We start from the raw sequence: 15,461 nt of genomic DNA, 5'->3' as shown, positions 1-15,461 counted from the left end.
ATCCTTTTAGTTATATATTCAATGCAGTCTAATTGGAGAAATATGTTCATTTATACTTTTAAAGATTCTTTTAATTATACCTTTTTATGTCCTTTAAGTTGAGAAAATAGATTCCATTTTTCCTTTTGAATACACTTATATATATATATATATATATATTTACATAATTAGTAGAAATAATTTGATGCTGAAGAAGAATCAGTTCACATGCTAATAGTTCAAACTCTAGATGATTTGAGGTGGAAAACACGTTACTCTTGATGTGAAGGATTAGTGACAGTTTGCTGTTGTTAACTAACAAAACGGTTTCCAATTGAAGTTCCAATCATTGACCAATCAATCTTTATCATTCAATTATAATTTACTCATTATTCAAAAACATAAGTTCACATGTAAACTTTTTTCTTTCACAAAATAAAAAAATTAATTGATATTCTCAACTTGTGCATTGACCTATTAAAACCTTCAACTTATAAAATTATACATGTTGAATCCTTAAACTTATAACTCCCTCCGTATTTTGTTTGCATGGTTTGACAAAATACTACTTCCATCCCATTTAGTTTGCATAGTTTGATAAAACATGATATTAAGAATTTAGTCAATAAAAGTTATTTTGCTCTTTTTTACCCTTAGTTCATTAAGATATTAATAAAAGGCATTCATTTAATCAACAATTATAAAGGATATCATGGGAAAAACAATTGGTTACATAGATAAATTTAAAAACCTTATAAACATTATAGAACATACAAAAAAAGAATAACAAGCAAATAAAATGGGACGGAGAGAGTATTTTACTATGAAAATCACTATGCAATAATTAGTATCAAAAGATACATAAAGTATCACACTTATTCAATGAATATCTAATAATTGAAAATGCGTTAAATAAATCACTATAAAAAATTCGCCATTTTGCGACAGATAAGAAACGGTCGCAAATTACCAACTGATTAGCGACAAACAACAAATAATAATTTTTTCCGCAAAAAATATTTGGAGGGAAGAAATTAGCTATTGATGTGCGATATATTGCGATCGTCTTTGCTAGTGTACGACGATGACGAGAAAGTCAGTCACAAATTTCAGATGTAAGATTTCCCACCACGAAGGGTGCGACCGACCCATGAAAATCTCTTTTTTTTTTCTCTCTCTTGGTCGCCGCTTTACTGCTGTGGATCGACTGCGGCTGTTGGATTCATAAAAATTGAAGTATTTAATATATATAACTGTTTTAATTGGAACTTTTAATTCACTAATCTAAAAGTTAAAAATGTTCAACAACAAAAATTGACTAGATTAAGAATAAGTCCAACACTTTTAATTCACTAGGATTAGAACTTGATTTGTATGTCAGGAAAGTATCTTAGGTTGGCCCATGTAAGTGATAGGGACTGGCTGGCGTTCTCGACTCAAAACAGCACTTGATTCTTAGCACGGGCGTGTCGTACGGCACAGTCGGGGCGTGCCAGAGCTTGAATTCTAAGGAAGGTTCAGCACGGGCAATGCTTAGGGGCACGTCTAGAGAAGAAACTGTGGCACGGGCGTGCCACATCGTACGGTTAGGGCGTGCTAGGCTCTGAGTCTCCATGATAAAATGTAGCACGGGCTGTGCTTAGGCAAGCACGCCTTTAGGTTGATGTCCTCATTCAGCACGGGCGTGCCATATAGCACGGCTTAGGCGTGCTAGGGTCTGAGTCTCCACTTTATTTTTTCCTGAATCCAGCACGGGTGTGCTGATGTGCACGGGCAGGGCGTGCTAGAGCCTGAGTGTTTTGCTTTATTGTGCTCTTTTCTGTGCCAAAACCCTACAAATTTCCTTAAGATCAAGTGAATTATGATTCAAGGAAGCTTTGAATAAAAACAAAAATAAAACTAAATAAAAACTAATTAAAGTAATTAAAAATACTGAAAATCCTAATAAAAACTATATTAAAAATAATATAAAAATAACACCTATCATCGGTGATTAGTGAAAACAAGAAAATCATAAGTATATCCTCTTATATATAGATTGATAACCGTTGTGCTTATTCTTCTAGCTACCACAGCAACAATAAGGCTATCATTTTTTGCTATGAAATTAATTAAAATAAGATTGCATAGTAAAATGGAAGATGGTTTTCTATCTGACTCATTGCTGATTTATATTGAAAAAAAAATTGCTGTGAAATTTTGTATAGAATCTATCATGAATGATTTCCATGATCTAAGAGAACGTAGTGTTCCTCCTTATTAGATTTTCATTCTCATTTTTTATTAGAATTGGATATTCTTTTCTTTCCTTTATTTTTTTATTGAATTCGAAAATTGTTTTGCTTCCCTTAAAATTGACAGATATTCTTAATTTATTTTTTTTATTATTACGATTTTTGAAATATTTTTATAATTAATTTTTTTTACGTTTAGCATTATTTGACATAATGTATCCATTTAAACTATATATAAATGTCGGAATATGGAAAAATAATGAGATTTTTGATAGCCCCCTTAATAAAATTTGAAATATCCCCCTTAATAAAATTTGAAATATCTTAAAATAATATTAGTCATAGCCAATTAGAAAAATTATATTTTATTAGTTGATTGAATATGTTTATAAAAATAATTTTTTAAATAAATACATATAGATAATTAAGTATTTCAAAATTTTAAGTTTTACTTTTTCTAAATTGATTTTTTAATAAATATATATAATAATGAGACATTTGAAAATCTTTTATATTTTATTCATTAAATATTTGATTCTATTTTGATCATATTTAAATTTGTTTATTCGGGAGAGAGATCTTTTTTTCTTTATGTTTGGTATGATTTTATTGGATATATTTTTTAAAAAATAAATTTTCAAATAGAATATACATAATATTTTATGTAGGAGAGAGATAAAAGAAAAAAAAACTATTTTTATTAATATTTTTTCTTTATGTTTGTATGATTTGATTGGATATATTTTTTTTAAAAACAAATTTTTAAATAGAATTTACATAATTAAATTTGGGATGGAAAATATTTAAAAATTTTAATTTAAAAAATATATATAATATTTTTTCATATATTTATATATCTATATACATTAAAAATTTTTTTATTAGATGAGTTTTGAAAAGAGTTTATTCTTAATAATAATTTTTATTTTCTTTTTCATTACTGAATAATTTGTAACTACTATCATTTTAATTTAGTCAGAGATTATATCTCTCTTGCAATAAATATAAGACCTCTTGATGATTAAATATTTTTAATTTTTTTTGATAATTTTTTCTCTTATATCCTAAATCTGATTGACTTAAAAGAAAATAGTGTTTAGGAAACTGGAAAAAACTAGAACTATATATTTATGTTTTGGGTCACTTTTTGGGTTTCAAGAATTTGTGTGTATGTGCATAAATTTCTTTCTCTAATGTACTTGGTAAGTAATACTGTCATTGCAGACAAAGTGATTACAATTATTAATGCAAATCATTTTCTCATTTTTTTTTCTTTTACCTAGCAGTAAAAAATAATTTATTATTATTTTTCATTATAGATATTGATTTGGAGTTAAGAAGGGGGGGTTGGAGATAAATGATGGCTTGTTTTTCTTTTTCTGCACCTATTAGGGTTTTAAGAATTCACATTTATAAATTAGAAATTAAAGGATTAGGTATTGATTAAAGAAGTAGCATTACAAGTAGTTTGTATGTCCAAGTGTCATATAAATTAGCCACTTTTATTTATTTCAATATAAAAACTTATGCTTTAATATTACATAGATAAAAAACATTAACAAAGTACAAAAAATGAGCATATAACGAGCATAGTCAACGTGCAATGCACGTCATAAAAAGGACTAGTATATTTAAGGGAGAACATCATTGCCCCCTCCTTATTAAGGGAGCTAGCTCCGCCCCTGCAAGCATGTTATTACAGTTATGGACTTGGCGACTCATTATCAAGCATTCATGGAAGATACAATTTAACACAATTCTATTATAATTCTACTCCCAATAACATATATTATAATTGCAGATTTACTAACAAATAGATTTAATAAGCACGCATCATAAGGAATATAATAGTCCTTATAGTTAGATATTACATCATGCTCAGTGAAGAAGGTGAATAGAGCAGTATTCAATTGGAGGAAAGAAACTGCTTCCTAAGAATGCAACATCGTTAAATACTTGGTAGGGAAATATTCTGCCCTTCAAGTCGTACAACTTCTTGAGCTTGGATTAGTCGTGGCCCGTAGTAACATGGTGTTCGAATACCGGGTATGAAATGTACCCAAAAAAAGAAACTGTTTCCTAAAAAATAAAGTGAGACAAGGGTGAGTGTGTCATAACTAGAAGCCATGGATCGAACCAATACTAAGATTTGATTAAATTTAAGTCTACCAAAGCTCATAGTAAGCCATAAATTACAACTTTGTATACATTCCTACTCGGATAAATACATCTAAATTTGCCAAAGAATAAAAATCTCAATTTACATTCTATTAGTTAATGATTACATATGTAGTGGATTCATATCATAAATGAATAAATACTCTAGCTATTTTCTCTTTTTCTTGTTCTTGTTCTTCTTCATTAGAATTTTTTCTTTTTCTCCATCAAAACACAAAAATCAAGTATGTAGATATTGATTGAAAAAAAAAAAAAAAACATAGAACGGAAGCCACAAGATTGCATATGCATAACATACAAAAAAATCATATAGAGGTATAGAAAACATAAATCGAAGGTATAGAAACATAAATACCTCTAGAACAAATGAAATCAACACTGATTTTGATTGCTGCTTTCACACCAATAGCTGCTGCACTGACAGCTCCTGCTATACCAAAACCACAATCGTTTTCTCTGTGGGCTTCTATTGTGTGACCTAGGTTATTCTTTTAGAACTGTCTGTATGAGCAGACGGCTATTGAGAGAGAAAAATTGATATAATAAAAACTAATGCACGAGTTTAGTTTAAGCTTCTCTTATATATTTTTTTTCTAATAAAATAAATATTAATAAAATTATATATATATATATATATATATATACATATATATAAAGATTTTTACTAGTTTTTAAATTCAAATCAAATATGCTCTTTAGTTTTTTAGTAGAAATCAAATATGTGATAGAAGAACAATACAATGTCTAAAACTTTAAATTTTCATAATTTAAAAATATAAAAACAATTATTTTTATGTAGTCTAAACTTCAATACAAATATAGCATGCTTAAAAATTTAATAATTTGAAAAATGTTAAAAAAACCATGTATTTCAAAAATACATGTTATTTTTGGTTTGTTTGATAATAATTTTTAATTTTTGAGTAAATTATTAGGTACAAATTTTATTTTTCTTCTCATGATAAGTAACCTATCAACGTTCGAAAATAGTCTTATACTGTTTAAAAACAATAAGATAAGATGATGAGTTGAATATTTTCAAGTCAATAATATTTGAGATCTTTAAATTCAATTTATTATTTGCATGACTATATCGAATTTATCATAAAAAAGACTAACTATGTAGTTTTTTTTTCTTTGATTTAAAATTCAAAGAATTGAATTGATATGAAATTAGTGGTTTCAGCTTTTTTTTTTTTTTTTGGCTGATTGAAAATTCAAATATTTATATATCGTCATATATAAAAAGAAAGTTCAAGATTCTTTTTTTGTTCACTATTTTATTTTTATTTTTTTAATTTTTAAATTTCTTTCTATTATTGAAAGCTTAACTCAATTTTTTACTTTAATTTTTTTAGTTTATTGCCGGTTGAAAGAAGAACGTTATGGTATTTTATTGCTTTGTTTGAGTCGTTTACTTAGTTTTGCTTTTTCATTTTAGGGAAAATAATAAAAATACCCTGAGGTTTTACAAAATTAATTATCTCATCCCCGTATTTTAGTATATTAGGTATATAGTCCTGGACATTTGGTTCTGTCTTAATCAACGGTCCTTCCGTCTGAATGCAGCCCTTTTTGCTGTTAGAAGAGTATAAAAAGTCGATGATACCTTTAAGCTAAAAGGTAAAACCCCTTCTATCTTCATGAAGGGAAAACAAAAAGTCATTTTGATAGATAACTAAAAATTAATTTTTAAACATTTATTTTCCTATATCTAATCTAACATGTACATGTATCTAAAAGTTTAAATAATTAATGCTTTAAAACATTTGAACTTTAAAATTAAAACTTTTAAAACTTTTGAAATTCATTTTAATTTTGAAATTAAAACTTTTAATATTTTTTTTCTTATCTAATATATATATATATATATATATATATATATATACCCCCATATTAATCATTTCCAATGATTTTCTCCATAATGGTTTTTTTCTTATTTTCTTGTTATTTTTATTCTCTGAGTTTTGATTGAATTCTTTGTTTATTTCTTTATTTGTATATATGTGTGATTTTTTGTTTTGTAACTTCAATCCAGATTTGCCATTGCCTTTTGTTCAACTGAGGTAATATTAATTCTTTAATCTCTTTTTTCTTTTTTTATTCCTTTTCAGATTTTTATTTTTTTGCGCAATTTTTATGGCCTCTTTTTTTTCCGTGCATCCTGTGACTTACCTTCTCTTTAAATCTTTTTTTCTTTAGTAATATTTTCTTTGTTATCTGTCACCAATTGTATGTTTCATATTGTTAGCAATCACAGCTGATATAAGGTGTTAAGTGTGATTGTGCAAATTAAATAAAACCTGTTAACGGAAAATATGGTGGTATAAGGTTGTCAAAGGGGTTATAAGGTTGACTAATATTTTCCTATTTTTCACAACAAGAATATATTTGGTTATTTAATATCTTTGTGCAGCAGGTTCTTGACTTGGTAATAGTTCATACTTTAACCAAATAATCTGGCTTCTGTTGCTATTTTGAATAATTGCATTATTATAGGGATTTAGTGGATTGTATTTGTAAAGGGCTCTCTATATAAAGAGCACTGCGTGTATTGATTATTTATGATATAAAAAAACATAACTACTCTTTATTAAAAGCATTTTCATTTCATCTGTTCTTTAAAACAGCTTTTTCTATCTTGGTATCAGAGCATTACGTCCAGGAATTTCATGGCCTTAATAGCCTCTTCATCCCTATCACTGAATGTAGGTAACTTCATTACCCTTAAATTAACTCCAAATAACTACCTCCTATGGCGTGAGCAAGTCCTTGGGCTAGCCAAAAGCCAAGATCTCTTAGACCACCTTACAAATCCACCACAAACCAATCCAGCCAACTCCGACAAAGCTACGGATCAGGCTATACAAAATTATACTGTCTGGTAGAAAGCAGATTGCTTGCTTGGCGGATGGATTATTGGCACATTATCTGAAGAGTCCCTTGGACTCGTTATTGGCCAAGACACAGCATATGATGTTTGGGAAGCGCTAAAAGAGTCTTATGCCCAAGACTCGCAAGAACGTGAATTTACCCTCCGCCAACAATTGACGTATCTGTGCAAAGAAGACAACGTGGATATCAATACTCACATCTACAAATTCAAAAATATATGTGACAGCTTGGCTGCCATTGGACGCCCAGTTTTAGAAAAAGAGAAAGTTTACAGTTTATTGACAAGTTTAGGTCCCCAATATGAGACCTTCACAACCACAATGCTGAAACCTCCAAGACCCACATACTCAGAGTTGATTTCGCACCTTCAAAATCATGATCAAAGACGGAATTGGTTTGCCAATTCTGGAAATTCCTCATTTACAGTGCACTCACCACATTTGGCTTTTTACACGCAGCAGAAAAAAACCCCTCAATCTAGCGGGTCTCAAATGGTGTTCGAGAACAAATCCTCTCGGTCATCTTTCTCTTCTGCAGGATGTGGCTTCCAAGCATAGAGTCAAAACAATTATGGCAGCCAACAACGTCGTCCCGCCCCTCCTAGCAAACGACGGATGACTGCAGCAGAGCGGGAACTGTACCAAAATGAGATATGTCAAATCTGTTACAAGAAAGGGCATATTGCCAAAATAAGCTGGTGGTATTCACCTTCTTCCCCGTCAAATGATCTTCCACAAGCCTTGGCGACATTGACATTGGATAACAGTGTAGCTGATCATGATTGGACCTCGAATACCGGTGCCACAAATCATATGGCTGGAAATGGAGGTATGGTGTCAAATTTACAAAATTACAAAGGTATTGATGACGTTATTATAGGTGATGGATCTTCCATTCCTATTGTTGGTATTGGTACTTCTCAAATTAAGAAAAATAATCATGTGTTGCCTTTGTCTAATGTGTTATATGTTCCTAGTTTAAAGAAAAATTTGTTATCGGTAAGTCAGTTAACCTCTCAATTTCCTGTCAATTGTGAATTTACTGACAAATCTTTTATTGTGAAGGAACGGAAAATAGGTGCAATGATAATGCAAGGACCAAAGAAGGGTGATTTATACACTATTTCAAGCAATCTAGAAGCACATTTTTCTTTTCGCTTTAAGTCATGCAGTGCAGATGTCTGGCACCAACGGCTTGGACATCCGCAAGTTTTAGCTTTAAATAATTTACATAATAAAGGCCTCATTTCTGTTAATGGTCCATTAAAAATAAAAAATTTGTGTGATAGTTGTCAACTAGGAAAGCTTAGTCGATTTCCGTTTTCAAATAGTTCTCACTCTACAACTGCTCCGTTTGAAAAACTTCATTGGGATTTATGGGGACCAGCTCCGGTTTTATCTCTTGAAAAATTTAAATTCTATGCTTGCTTGGTAGATGACTGTACTAAATATGTTTGGCTAATTCCATTGCGTATGAAATCAGATTTTTATTCTGCCTTTATTGCTTTCGAAAAATTTATTCAGCGTCAATATAATGCTGTAATTAAAATTTTTCACTCAGATGGAGGAGGTGAATTTGTTAATAGTGCCTTAACTACACACTTTCTTGAAACCGGAATAATGCATCAAATCTCCTGCCCATATACGCCTGAACAAACTGGTGCGGTAGAACGTCGTCATCGCATAATTCGTGAATTAGGAATGTCTATGTTATTTCATAGTCGTGTTCCTTTGTCGTTATGGATGGATGCTTTTGCAACAGCTGTTTTTCTTATCAATCGGTTACCGTCGTCATCTTTTTCCTTTGAGTCAGCGTATTTTGCCTTACATAAAAAAAATCCTGATTACTCCATTCTACGTGTCTTTGGGTGTAAATGCTTTCCGTATATTTGGGACTCTAGAAAAAATAAGTTTGATCCTAAATCTGTTGTCTGTGTTTTTGCAGGTCACAGTGAAAAATATAAGGGGTACAGGTGCTTTGACATTCATAATCGAAAATATATAATATCCAGGAATGTTGCTTTTGATGAAGAGTGTTTTCCCTACAAGTCTAGTATAGGTACAGATGTCATTAATCAAGCTGGTAAAATTATAGACTACTGGACAACTACCCCAAAAACTACTGAGCCACACACAGAGCAACCCATCTCAACAATACCCCTGCCTACACCTGGTATTTTATCACTCGCCACCGTCCCACCTCAATTAACACTTATGAATTCAGCAAATAGCCCGATTTCATCTCAACCATCGCCTACGTTGCCGTCGAATTCACCACCATAGTCCCTAAATTCACCAGCTGACGTCATATTCGCCCCTCAATCCCAATCGGAATCTAGTGCAACCCCAGCGGATTCAATTTCTTCTCACAATATGCCGATGTTTTCAGATACAACACCACCCAATTCACCTGCAACTCCTAGTCCGTTCGACGGTTCGCAGTCACCCACATCAGGTGGTTCTGTTCAGTCCGTACATCAAGAGGAAGTTTGGCAAGCTGGAGTTGTGGCAGAAAACTTACACAATGATCCTTCTGTCCCACAACATTCGATGGTGACGCGATCAAAATCAGGCATTGTTAAACCTAATCCTAGGTATGCTCTTCTTACAACTGTTGATTCATCCATTCCAAAAGAACCTCGAACAGTCAGACAAGCTCTGGCACATCCTGGTTGGAAGCATGCTATGGAGGAGGAGATAGCTGCTCTTCATAAAAATGAAACCTAGACTTTGGTTCCAAGGCATCCAAACATGAATGTCATCGGGCCTAAATGGGTCTTCAAGGCCAACCTCAAATCAGATGGTACCTTAGATCGATTGAAAGCACGGCTGGTAGTGAAAGGTTTTCATCAGGTTGATGGTCAAGATTTTACAGAAACGTTCTCTCCAGTAATAAAACTAGGTACAATACGTCTTGTTTTGTCTATTGCTTTGGTTCGTAAATGGCAGATTAGGCAATTAGATGTGAAAAATGCATTCCTACATGGACAGAGGATTTGTACATGGCTCAACCTTCAGGTATGACAGATTCTCAGTTTCCAAATTATGTCTGTAAACTGAAAAGAGCGTTGTATGGTTTGAAACAAGCTCCGCGTGCTTGGTTTGATCGGTTGAGTAGGTTTTTGGTTTCGTATGGGTTTGTGTGCAGCTTAGCTGATCCGTCTCTGTTCATATTTCAATCCTCCAAAGGAATGATTGCATTGTTAATTTATGTCGATGATATGTTGCTAACAGGTTCTTCCGCTGTTTTACTTGATGTGTTTGTTTAGTTATTATGTAAGGAATTTGCCATGAAAGATCTAAGACAGTTGCATCATTTTTTAGGCATTGAAGTTACTCATACGTCTGATGGTTTACTCTTGAATCAGTTTCACTATGCATTAACGTTACTTGACAGAATTGGTATGATCGATAGTAAGCCCATGTCGACACCCTTGGAGCTTCAACCGCCAGTTACCAAGGCTGCTGCTTCAGTTGATGCCACTTTATATCGTAGCATTGTCGGTGCTTTACAATATCTCACTCTAACACGTCCTGACATTGCTTTCAGTGTTAACTTTGTTTCGCAGTTTATGCACAATCCGACGGTCATTCATATGAAGTTTGTGCACCGCATTCTCCGCTATGTGAAAGGCACTCTTGATCATGGATTACACTTTACTTCCAATTCCACCTTAACGCTTCAAGGATTTGCTGATGCTGATTGGGCCGGATGTCTGGTCACTAGACGATCCACCACAGGCTACTGCACTTTGCTCGGCTCCAATTTGATTTCTTGGTGTGCAAAAAAATAGCACACGGTCTCCCGATCGAGTACGGAGGCAGAGTATAGAGCCATGGCGCACACGGCAACTGAGCTTACCTGGCTTACATATTTGCTCAAAGAATTCTCGATTCCCATTACAATTCCTCCAATTTTGTTTTGTGATAATCTTAGTGCTCTCTATCTCACTGTCAATCCCGTTTTCCATGCACGAAGCAAACACATCGAGTTGGACTATCACTTTGTTCGAGAACGTGTTGCACAAGGACTTCTTGTAACTAAGTACATTCCCACAACTCAACAGGTAGCTGACATCTTCACTAAACCAATTCATAAATCTGCTCCTGCAAATTTTCGGAGCAAACTTCGCCTCAAACCCCGGCCAAGTTTGAGGGGGGATGTTAGCAATCACAGCTGATATAAGGTGTTAAGTGTGATTGTGCAAATTAAATAAAACCTGTTAACGGAAAATATGGTGGTATAAGGTTGTCAAAGGGGTTATAAGGTTGACTAATATTTTCCTATTTTTCACAACAAGAATATATTTGGTTATTTGATATCTTTGTGCAGCAGGTTCTTGACTTGGTAATAGTTCATACTTTAACCAAATAATCTGGCTTCTATTGCTATTTTGAATAATTGCATTATTATAGGGATTTAGTGGATTGTATTTGTAAAGGGCTCTCTATATAAAGAGCACTGCGTGTATTGATTATTTATGATATAAAAAAACATAACTACTCTTTATTAAAAGCATTTTCATTTCATCTGTTCTTTAAAACAGCTTTTTCTATCTCATATGTGTGTAAGTGCAGGTATGAGAAATATCACATTGATGAAGATGGGGAAAGAAAAACCAACTATTAATCCATTTATGTAACTTTTTTAAATTTATTATAGTTTTAGCAAATCGTAGAAAACTATAAATTTTTTATTCGTTGCGTCATATTCATATATATGTAAACTTTAGTTATTTATAATTTTTTAATTCATATAATTATTATTATAATAATATATATTTTTTTGTTTTCTACAATATTGAGTTAGTATATTTCATGATTTGAGTATTTCAGTTTTGAATATATATATATATATATATATATATATATATATATATATATATATATATATATATATATTTTCAATGATTTTCTCCAAAATGTTTTTTTTTTCTTATTTTTTGTTGCTTTTCAATTGTCTGGGTTTTGATTGAGTTCCTTATTTATATATATGTAGTTTATTGTTTTGCAACTTTAATCTAGATATACCATTGTCTTTTCTTCGACTGCGGTAATATGAATTCTTTCATCTCTTCTTTCCTTTTTTATCCTTTCAAATTTTTATTTTTTCTGTGCAATTTTTTATTTCCTTTTTTTTGTTCTATGCATCCTGTGACTTCTCTTCTCCTTAATTTTTATTTCTTTAGTAATATTTTCTTTATTATCAGTCACAATCATATGTGTCGTTTGCGTATAAATGCAGGTATGAGAAATATCATGTTGATAGAGATGTGAAGGAAAGCAAAACTAACTGTTAATCCATTTATGTATTTTTTTTTTAAATTTATTATATTTTTAGCAGATCATAGAAAATTTTAAATTTTTTATTCATCGCCTCATATTCATATATATGTAAATTTTATTTATTTATAATTTTTAATTCATATAATAATAATTATAATTATTTTTTTTATTCTACAATTATTGAGTTAGGATATTTCATGATCTGAGTATTTGAGTTTTGAAAGAGTTTCACTAAAACTGGGTAGAAAAATGTGAGTATAATCTTTATTTATTTATTTATTTATTTATTTATTATTATTATTATTATTATTATTATTATTTTGCCAAGAGAAATCTCTTTGAACATTTTCACCTATATTAAAATAATATTCTTATTATGGGTCCTGTTATGTATGGCATAATCCAAGAGGGGGTGAATTGGGTTTTTTAAAAAATTAATTTTTAAAACACAAGATCATAATTCTATAGCAGTAGAAATAGAAAGCGTTTATGAGAGTCAGTTATCAAGCTTAGAACTTTCTCACAAGACTTTTGCAAGATTAGAAAGACTCTGTGAAGAATAATTATTATATTTAGAAACTACTTCACAAAGCTTGTGCAAGATTAGAAAACTGATTAAAACTCAGATTGTGATTTCTACTAAATATAAAAGGATAGATTAGAACTTGGTAAAAACACAATACAGACTATAGTTCTAAGGTTCCACAAAGATAAAGCTTATTCACGTTTAGAAACAAAAATTCATTAATAACTTTGCATTTTTGAAATGATTAACATAAGTGTAAACAGAATATAATCAAGCAACACTTCAGAAGGTAAAAGAAGATAGTCACAGAGATTTATAATGATTCAGCAACAACTTGCCTGCATCCATTTCCCAAGACTCGTCTTAAGATCCTCCACTATGTTATCTCTTTTCAAGGGTAAGAGACAAACCAACTTTACAAGGAAATAGATCAACACCTAGATCTAACATTTGTCCTACTAGATTTTTAAAGGTTCTAGTCAATCTCTACCCTTTCTGTTTTGCAGAGAATAGAAAACTCAGATCAAGACATTAGAATCTCACATAAGGAGAAAGTCGCTTGATAACCTTTTTCACAATAGCTGTTTACCTAAGCTATTACACCATGTTTTTTGTTTTAAAAACCTCTAGTATACACTAGATTACAACAATCTATATGGACAGAGAGAAACGCAATTATAAGAACAAAAAGAACACAAAACAAATTTTTAAAACAGAGATAAAGTTCAGAACTGTTCTTTAGAAAAAGTTGTTATTAGATTTCTTTTCTATTAAAAATATTTCTTGAAGAATACAGAAGAAAAGAAATAAAAGGGGTTGAAGAGAGAACTTTGAGAGATCTAAAACTTTTAATGATGGACTCTTACTCTTGCCAACTATTTTGAAAGAGAGAAAAATGTTTTTATAAGAGGAATGAAAATCCAGTAAAAAATGATAAGATTTGTCTTTTAATAAGCAATAACTATCTTTGATATTTTAAAATCAAAAGTCAATGCACGAATAACTTTTGTGGAAACTAATTCAATAGTTACCGAAAGTATTTTTTTCCAAAATCTTTTCCACTTAGGTATGCGTAGATAAAAAAAAGCAATGATTTGGACTTTTCCTTTTGATGCATTTATTGAGAATATTTCAAAAATAATTTTAAGAAAGATAAAAGATATTTTGTGTTTATAAAGAAATTTTCTCTCTATCCTACATTAATTTCCTAAGACTCCTTAAAATACTAACCAAACAAAATATTTTTATTGATCTTTTTGATCTTCAAATAAAAGTCTTAGATTATAGGATCTTCAAATCTTCTCAATAATAATTTCTGCATACAGTAACTTTAGCACAACAAAAATATTAAATTTATTCCTTTTGCATAACCATCAAAATTTTAGGATAAAATTGACCTTAAATACATTTATTATTTAAATTTTGTTATCATATATCTAATAACTATATTTTAAAAATTAATATACATTTACAATAAAAATCTGTATATATATTTCAGTTTTGAATTTTTTTATTTTTTATTAGATCATTTAAAATATTTTTTTAAGTTTAAAAATTATTATTTATTTATAACAAATAACTATATTTATATTTGTCGATTTATTATTTTTATTTTTAGATTGGATTTTGTGGGTCTCCTTTATGTATGGCATAATCCAAGAGGATGGGTGAATTGGGTTTTCTAAAAATTTGACTTTCAAAACACAAGATCAAAATTTTGTTGTAACGAAATTAGAAAGCGTTTGTGAGAGTTAGTGATCAAATTTAGAACTTCCTCACAATGCTTATTGCAAATTTAGAAAGACTCTGTGAAGAATAATTATTGCATTTAGAATTGCTTCACAAAGCTTAAGCAAATTTAGAAAGACACTTTGAAGAATAATTATTGCGTTTAGAACTACTCTATAAAGCTTAACCAAAATTTGAAAACTGATTATCACTCATATTGTGATTTATACTGAATGTCGAAGGGCAGATTAGAACTTGGTATAATCAGAATACAGAAATCCAGAATTCTAATGTTCCACAAACATAAAGCTTATTCACGTTTAGAACTGAAAAGATTAACAGTTGTGTAAATAGAATATGATCAAGCAGAACTTCAGAAAATAAAAGAAGATAAACACAGAGATTTATAGTGGATCGGCACTAACTGGCCTACATCCATTCCCCAAGACTCATCTTAAGATCTTCCACTATGTTATCTCTTTTCAAGGATAAGAGACAAACCAACTTTACAAGAAAATAGATCAACACCTAAATCTAACCTTTGTCCCACTAGATTTCTAAAGGTTCTCGTCAACCTCAATCCTTTCTGTTTTTGCAAATAACATAAAATCACATCAAGACATTAGAATTTCACAC

At 30.7% G+C, this 15,461-nt stretch overlaps 1 pseudogene; it reads left to right on the top strand.

The window, feature by feature from the left end:
• The first annotated feature begins 7,606 nt into the window (after window positions 1-7,606).
• On the top strand, window positions 7,607-8,397 carry LOC149494721 (uncharacterized; annotated as a pseudogene).
• The last annotated feature ends 7,064 nt before the right edge of the window (window positions 8,398-15,461 follow it).

This window comes from Jatropha curcas, chromosome 7, assembly GCF_041381405.1.
Source record: "Jatropha curcas cultivar XTBG-Jc1 chromosome 7, XTBG_Jcur_1.0, whole genome shotgun sequence".
Taxonomy (NCBI): domain Eukaryota; kingdom Viridiplantae; phylum Streptophyta; class Magnoliopsida; order Malpighiales; family Euphorbiaceae; genus Jatropha; species Jatropha curcas.
This window is presented reverse-complemented; position numbering and strand designations above follow the sequence as displayed.